This window comes from Hydractinia symbiolongicarpus, chromosome 5, assembly GCF_029227915.1.
Source record: "Hydractinia symbiolongicarpus strain clone_291-10 chromosome 5, HSymV2.1, whole genome shotgun sequence".
NCBI lineage: Eukaryota > Metazoa > Cnidaria > Hydrozoa > Anthoathecata > Hydractiniidae > Hydractinia > Hydractinia symbiolongicarpus.
This window is the reverse complement of record NC_079879.1, coordinates 29944696-29953931: the sequence shown is the minus strand read 5'-3', so window position 1 is coordinate 29953931 and position 9236 is coordinate 29944696. Positions and strand designations below refer to the sequence as shown.

General features: G+C 32.2%; 1 long non-coding RNA gene across 1 annotated transcript; it reads right to left on the bottom strand.

The window, feature by feature from the left end:
* Positions 1-1305: 1305 nt before the first annotated feature.
* Positions 1306-6826, bottom strand: LOC130645834 (uncharacterized). Its single transcript, XR_008982745.1, has 2 exons — positions 3010-6826; positions 1306-2773 (listed from the first exon to the last, which is right to left on the bottom strand). It is a non-coding gene; the product is annotated as an uncharacterized LOC130645834 (long non-coding RNA).
* Positions 6827-9236: the final 2410 nt, after the last annotated feature.

Genomic DNA, 9236 nt, shown 5'->3' with positions numbered 1-9236 from the left:
TACAAGAAACTGATGCAATAAAGCTAGGAGCCAAACCAAAAACACTTTTGTCTATGATGAAACATCCAGGCAAGACTGCTCAATCGTGTTTTTACGACGCCTGCGTATAAACATCTCCTTCGCGGATGCAAAGCTTTCTTCCCAAAAACAGAAAGAAACTTCTTTTAATTCTTTCCTACGTGGCAAAGGCAATCTCGCGTTTATTTTATTAATTTTTTTTCTCCATTATCTCTCTCTTTATTGAAATTTCTACAATTTTGTTATGGAAGGAACAAGAAAATTGTGGTCTTAGATACTAAAAGAAGGAACTAACAGTAACGAGCAGTTTATAGAATACCGTGTGATGACTAGTAAATATCGGAAAAAACCGGGAGAGAAATGAATATTTTTTCCCCCTGATTAAAACTTCTTATCCCAGGACATACTTTTCGTTTCTTTTCACAGTTGTAAATTTTTTAGCAAAAATTTCTGACATGTTGAATCGTATAAATAGCGAATATATTTGCACAGATATAAGAGAAAATTCTAAAGGTTAGATTTTATACGGTAACTTAGATTAAATGATTAAGTGATTAAACAAAAGTCTGATTTCAATTTGAGGCACTATCCTAATTCAGCAAGCAAACACGTGAATTCTTTTCCCAAGTTAATGGCCAACAAGGCAGCAAGAAAGCAGCATTGAGCATCAGCGAAGAATTTGTGTTGCTTATTATGGAAAGTGTTTAGAAATAGAGAATAAAAGTTTGGCCTACTGAAAATTATTTTTACATACATGCAATTGCAATTGTCACTTTTTTCGGTATAAATACACAAAACATTTCAATCAACTCAAAAATATATGAGATTACAAAGTCTGATAGGGTGGGATTACAAAATGCAACATAAAAAAGATTACAGATTGCGATAGGTTTGGGAAAACAAAGTGAATGGATATTAGAAAGTGATACCCTACACCAGGATAACTTTAATCTTAAGTCGAAGGTTCTTAACGCCAGCTAATTCGACAAATTACCAAGTAAAGCATGACTTTTGTATTCTTTTGCTTTTGTCTATGGGTTTTAACCATACCACGGCGTTTCGCTAGAATTTCATTCTTTGTTTTAGCTGGTTCGAATACGTTAATCAACGAATAAAAAGTTCAGATAGATTAATAAACGAAACACATTTTACGTTATCTGCATTTTATGTCACCGTTGGAACAATGCGAAACAGAGTTTCAAAAAACGACAAAAAATGTGTGTCTGGGGAACGTAAACATATAAGTTAGCAGTAATAGGTAGTAATTTGTGTTTTGCAATTCGTACGTGCAATTCAAATCACATGTTTCTTGAAAAATATATCTTCTTATTTTGCTCGTTACATCAGTCATGGATGTTATACCTTCTATACCTCCATGCCTCAGTCGAATACAAAGTCAGTAAATTCAATTTCCTCATAAAATTATTTTATACTAATTCTATCTGAAACGTTACTCGTAGCAAAAAAAAAACGTATTTCTAGACATATATACACAAATAAATTACCGCCATAGCTCAAGTCAATATCCGAATAAAGTAAACTACAATTTCAGAACATTACGAACGTCTAGTCTATAAGTGCCAGAGTCTTTCTTTTTAAAGTTACTTTTCATAACCATATTGTAAAGAGGGGGCTTACTAAGAAGGGGTTGTTAATTACCTTCAAATCGATAGTTGGAGTTGGTGTTTATAAATTATGTAGGTGAATTTTTATTCAGATGGATGAAAGAGGGTGAAAGGGAATTGGTAATATTTGGGGGGAGGGAGTCGAATCAAAGACATTCGTGAAACACAACGCTTGAATTGTTCTGAAAAGTATAGGCGGAAGTTACAATTCTTTAATGAGGGGTGTGTTAATTAAAATAGGTGGTACAACTTTCCAAATTTGGTGTAACAAATATAGACTAGCGATCGATTCGACCGTTATTTAATGCGAAAACTTTTTTCCAAAAATTTTAACCCGAAACAAGACAAAACTAGTCAGCAAACGAATAACGACAAATTAATTGCTGAAGAAAGGTTATATATATCGTATTTATGCTCTATCATTCCCGCATCTTTAATATTCCCGTCTCTTTACTAAACTTGACTTTTTGGTGTGGGTTAAAAAAATAACCCCGTATCTCTAATATTACGCTTGCGAAATTGCTGTAATTTCTATTATGTGCAGTATCTACGCGTTTCAACAACTTTTCTTGCACCGATGATGTTCACTTCAGTGGGATTCCACTGTACAACAATTTTAAATACTTTCAACTTAGAATTTCTATTAAAAGTTGTAAAAGCTGCGTTTTTTAAATACACATCTTTACAATTCCCAATTGAAAGTTACGGGGCAGCCTGAAATTCTTATCCAGAAACTAATCTAAAGTATATCTTCCTGTAACTTTTCCAACAACACAACCTTTTTATATACATTTTCGTCACCAAGTTGTAGCTCGGCTTCTTGTAAATAGACTACCGTTGAACCTTTATCAGCCTCCTTGAAACAATAGAAGTACCATTTGGCGCAGTGTTCTAATGTTCTTCTTTCACCTTTAGTTAGATTAGAATATTGGATATTCGTGTCCAGGCTAAGATCTTCATCCTAGCCAAGTGGTAAAGCTCGATAGCTGGATCCTTTCTGTTTAGTTTCGGTTGAAATAGGTTAAGTTTTGAGTTAACGATTGACACATTTTCCACCAATAACTTCTAACAGAGCTTTAATTGACATCACTCTTTATGTGGACAAGTCGACGTGAATTGAAGTTTTTAAACTTAAAATAAAATGAGGAATAACATTAGAACCACCTTCAGGATTTTGCAGCCAAGCACTGCAAAGAACGACACATTCGATAATACAAAAAGGTCTTAAGACTGCGGATTCCAATTTCTTTATTATTTGCAAAAAGGTTTTTTCCATTGCGAAAATAAAAACAGGCGCTGATAGCATAAAAATACAAATATTCAAGTCTTTTTCCAACATTAAAGCAAAAAAAATGTTTGGGCTAACCTTCACTTGTTGCAAGGATACTTGTTCACTAATTCTCTCACTATCAGTTTTGTCAGCAAAATTGACTGTCCAGCCTACACAAAGGAAGAAGCAGGACAAAGAAAAAAGGGAAATAAATGTTAATGTATACATGAAAAAAAAAGATATGCAAATTCTTTTAAATAGTTATGTGAATGTTTACCAAACGCGAAGTTCCCTTAAATAATTATCTTGTTGAAATAAAAATAGATATTAGACAAAATTCGAAATCAACAAATGAAAAATGTCATAAAAACATGCCTGTATTAGATACCTAAAAGTATTTAGCATTTAAAATATAAACTATAATTGCAGGTTGTTGCTTAACATGATACTTACACAGACACTGTTATGACATTGCACCTTACCAAAACGAATAAAGTACTACTTTGTAGAAGGATCCGCAGCAGCCGAAGGATCCACTGCATTCTATTATGGATTTTTTTCAATTTTTTAAAACCAGAAAAAATACAATCTCAACACATGTTTTGTGATATACTGTTCAAACAAATCACATACAAGTACAACATGACCAATGCATAAAACTTTAGTGGTCTAAATTTTGTATGGAACTGTTTACTGGTTAAATTGAGCCAGTTGACTTATGTCACTTTTAGATTTATATACTTCCTCAGAATTTTAGTTACAATTTCTGCTGCCACGTCTCGAGTGTGAAGAGAGTCTACTTTTTACCACATGATAATGTGACAATAGTGATCAGCCATAAAGTTTATTTTTATTTTATCTTTTTTCTATACAAAGTGCTTTCTTCCCTCCTCTCCTTTGCAGCCATTCATTATGTGTAGCTTTAAATGAGTTATAAAGCGTTGTCGTTCGAAACACAAACAAAACATTCGAATCATGCATTCAAACAATATAAGGCCCACAACACACGTAAACATTAAAATATGAAAATGATAATTCGTTCGAGTTAAGGAGACGTTCGAGTAATAGAGGTTCGAGTTATGGAGACTCTACTGTATAAAGACAAAAAGGAAACACTTCACGTAGTACATGCAATTTTGGATAGGCAAATAATAGGTTTTCTTATTGTTTACTAACAGTATTCACGATTTGGTACTACAACCATATTTTAATAATTCTTGATACAGTACCATATTCAATCAAATATAAGTAGTTAGAATGAGATGAGTGCAATTTGGTGGCTGTATATTATATTGTACAATAATAAGATATATTATGTAAATATGAACACAAAAGTGGAAGTTAGAAGTGGAAATACCTAAAAGTGGAATGAAGTTTATAAGAAATTTTGAAGTACTTGAAACAATTACAAACAAGTATGTAGTAGTTAATGCAGTAAATGAAACTCTATTTTATTTAATAAAATGATGGATTGTAGTTAGTCATAATTTAGTAATTTTATGGAATGGAATCAACTGTATGGCATTTTAAAAAGCCTTTGAATTTTTAGAAGAATTTCTGCAAAATGGGTTAACACAACTTAGTTATTTATTGTTTGTACCCCCAAGAGTGCGACAGGTGCGAATTTGGTCATTTTTTTATGCCTTAATGCCGGTTTCCAAAATCAAATTATATTATTGTCCATAAGGCCCGTGGAAAGATATACTTAAACAGAAGGAAGGGCAACGGAAAAGATCTGTCATATAAATTTTAATGACGTCAGTAAATATTTCAGCATCTTGCATAATGCCCTTTACCAAAAAATGAATCCGAAAATGTCAAAAAATTTAGTTTAGTATTTCTAGATATAAATTTAAATGCCTTTCAAACTCTGGTTTTGACATTGGTCTTAAAAATAATGTTGAAAGAACTGTTTTTTGTTGATTTTAAATGTACTCCTTGCAAATTGTTTTCCTGTGACATTTCCAATTAAAATATTGACACATTCTCAACAAAAACAAAAACGTGAAACCGTGGAGTTTTCTTCCAGCAAAACTGACATCACATATACTGTCCCCCCTCCCCCCCCCCAATTAATATATTTATAAAAAACATAAGTTACGTACAAGGGAATACATTAATTATGCAAAAAATGTAAACAAATATGCTGGCTAGCTTTTGAAACTTTAACAATTTTGATAGCAGCTTTTTATGGGAATGTGAGTCTCCATGTAGCACTAGCTTACAAAAAAAATAGAAGTCTTAAAATTATTAAAGTTCTTACTTTCTCTGAATTATAACCCACTTTAAACTCTTGCCTTCAACTACTACTTCCAATAGTTTCTAACTTATCCTTTCTACTTCTAACCTTTTTAATATGCTTTTGTAATCCACTCTACTTCTTCACTTTTTTTTTCTGCTTTTACTATCTGCACCTAAAGAATTGTAGAAAATAAGGCATTTTTTATCCACTTCTTTATGATTCGCCTTTTGTGGAGAACTTTGTCGACAAATGTTCATGTTTGTTCGTTTTTACACCAAGGGAACTAACTTTCTACTTGAATGGTGTCCTGTTCGAAAGTACACATTAGAACAAATCATAATTTCAAACATTATGACACAATTTGGTACTTTTGTAGAACAGAATCAAATTTACATTATATCTTAGAATTCTTAATAGATTTCTGCTAACTTAGTAGTATTTTAAGAGATGTAAAGCATATTTCTGTAAAACGTTGTGGACACAAAAATTCACCATCTAATTTATGAACACATTCCTATTTATTTTTTATTACTTCAATGCTACTTCCTAACTGCTACTGGTCAAAAATTGGTCTAAATTCCAATGGTTCCATCCTTATCAGACACAATGCTAACAATAGTCAATGGTCATTGATTTTGAACAGTACACAATGTTGGATATTTTAATTATGACGATGTTTGCAATCTTAAAGTTACGTTTAAATTGTGTTCAAGAGTCATTGTTCCCAAAATGTTTAAAGGTACATTTTTGCCATCTAACTCCTTCGGTTTGTGTGAAACCTTACATCAATTGTTATTATACCTTTTCATCCTACTTCTCCTGACTTGGATCCAGAAGCAAGTCTACAATATTTGTATAGTGGAGGGTCCTTGAACCTTTCTTACAGCAAGTCAGCCATCTTTTGCTCCACAACAGGTGCTCTCTGAGATCTGAATTTAATAAACTTAGGAATTACCATTCCTGTTAGAGAATATATATATCACAATCCAAGTATTACACCTCTGCTTGCTTGTAGGAAATTTTCATAATAATATTGAATAATCAACATGTTAATTGCGCTATCTTTTGCATGATGTACATGCAGGGTTCAGACAAGGGCTGACAAAATAAATAGAGTTTTTGGTCGTTTTGAAGGCATTTTTTCCTGAAACTGCCCTGGTTTTGGCACCTTTTTCCCTGAGCAAATATAAGTAGGAAACGTTAGATGTCAAATATAAATCTTGTTACTCTAACAAATTATAATAAATAAAATCTAACAATGCAAGTGTGATAAACAAAATATGGTTTGTAAAAATTCTTCAAATATGAGAAGAAAACATCAGTCAGTTGCCAACAATGAGAATTAGAAAACTAAAACAACATATGAACAAGTGAAAAATTACAGCATCTTAAAAATGTCTTCCGCAGGGACAGGGATAGTTAATAAAAAGAAATATCATACAACATTTAAGAGTTTAGTGTTATTTCATCTGTTACTACATCAAAAATGATGAAGTGACAAAACAGTTGACTGTTGTGATATAACTTGTCTAATGACAGCTGGTTAATTATTATAGAGGTTGTAACCCTCTGAAGATTCTGCACAATAGCAATAACCTCTTTTTAACTAGGATTCTCTTAGAAAAAATACATTGACCATTAAACAAGACACATAAAACAAGTTGTGTTGTAGGCAAAATTGTCAGATTTATATCTGACAATTTTGCCTACAACACAATTTATTTGTTGAAAAAGTACATAACTTGCCATACCCAAAATATTAGAGCTGGGGATCATCAATAGGTAAAATTATAACCCATTTAAGTATCTTAAAGATCACTTTAGATTTAAACAGGTTTAGGACGTAAAAAGGTGGTAAAGCTGACAAGAAAAATTCCTGAGTTTTCCCTGAATTATTCCAGCAAGAAATGCCTTTTTTAAGCATGCTGATCACGTCACTTGTGAACTTCCCCTTCCTGTTATTTTAATGGTTCTTTCTTCATCAGAATTAACCAAAGAAGGTTGATCTATCTTTTTCTGTTTTTATTGAACAAAAGAATATTATTTGTAGAAAATCTTAGTTATAATAATTTAGAGCACCCAAATATTATTTGTTGTGGAGAGTCACGCACCATTGGAAGGTATATGTTGATTTCTTCTTTTTTGTGCTTTTGTTGAACATATATATCTTATGTACAATAATGGTTGTCAAAATACACATTCTGCTCCACATACAACTTCGCAATATGAGCCATAAAAGTTAGAACACAGAATTCGAACAGCAATGAAAATGGCAACGACTCCATTTAGCACCAGGCTAAGTGGACCCAACACACAATTTATACAACATAGAGTAACACCGCTTCAAATCTCTATCAACATAAAAAGTCCGACACACGTTCATTGAATTACTTCAAGCAAATAGACCCAACACCCGAACCCTCATTATACGACATCCTCACAACGCAAGCATATTTCCCTGTAAATAAGCCATAATCAACGTAATAACGCATAATACTCCCTATCAACCTTAGAATACTCTCATTGCTACATAACAAATATATATTTTCTTTGAAGATAAACCGTAACCAATGTAATATGGCATAATATTGGATAATTGTAGTAATACGTTCTTTTACTACTTAACAAAAACATGTTTTCCCTGTAGATAAGCCATAACCAACGTAACATCTCATAATAGTCGGTGGCCCGTGGAAAGTACACATGTTCACCCATCCTTTTTATACTGCATTGCGTGTGTCTCGCTACTTGCAGAGCTAAGCTACCATTTTGCGTGACAGATAGACAGACGTATATGGTATTATAATATAGATATTCCATATTATCCTGAAAATACGCACTATCACTACATAAGAAAAACATGTTTTCCCTGTAGATAAGCCACAAACAATTTAAATCTCATAATATTCCATAAAATCCTTATAATACTCTCTGTTGCTACATAACAAATATATATTTTCCCTGTAGATAGGCAATAACCAAAGTAACATGCCAAAATATTTCGCATAACTGTAATAATACTCTATCGCCTTAACCAATATAAACAGGGAAAGTCTTAATGCCGGCGAATTTGATGAAGACGTTATTTTATAAAACAAAGGGTTAAGATTTAATACATACCCATACACAAACAGAAACAATATTTTGCCCAAATAAATTCTCGCAAAAAGACTTGAAATGATATCAACCAATTTGAGGGAACACATTGTACTATAGCTAGTAATTAACAGGAATGCTTTAGGGTAGGACACAAATCCTTCCACTAATAGAACAGATACATTGACAAAATTTCCTCCTGCTAACTGGTCCAATTGCAAGGTAATTAGTGAGAAGCCTAAGCACTATACATGGAACAGGCTGTAATGTTCTGTACTCATCCATGCACAAGTAAAACAATATTTTAGACAATTATCCTCCCGCGAAAGGACATTAAATTTCCTAAAGCACACCAATCAAGAAAAGACTTTAAAATACAAACAAACACTTATGTTAGATACACATCCATACACAAATAGAAACCGTATTCTGGACAAATACCCTCCAGCGAAATAACAGATTAAAAGTCTTAAGGCAGAATAATCTGACGAAAGACGTTATAATTTTAACATATTTAGATAAAACTTACACTAAATGTAGATGAGTCTGCATACATAACTTGTGTAATACTTATTATTGGTTATTGTTATTAGCGTTTTCGATTGACAAAGCAACAACCTGCAGCTTTTAATAATTAAATATGTGGTCTTCACTACTTTTGGATATCCCAACATAAGGAAATGCTTTTGTGTCTGCTTTTCCATGTGATAATTTAAATTAAAGAGATTAAATGTTTATCATTCATTTATTTTGTATGTTAAAAATAATTATTTGAGGAAACGTCTCAAACATTCACATAACTATTTAAAAAAATGTGCAGATAGTAATTTTGTTTAGATAAATGTTATAATGCCAACCAATGGTAGCTGTTTTTAAAATTTGATTTTCAGAAAAAGAATATGAAAGTAATGTTGTGTGGGTTGCACTTACTATCACTTTAAGCTAAAAATCTGCAAAATCAACATGACAGTACACAAATAATTGG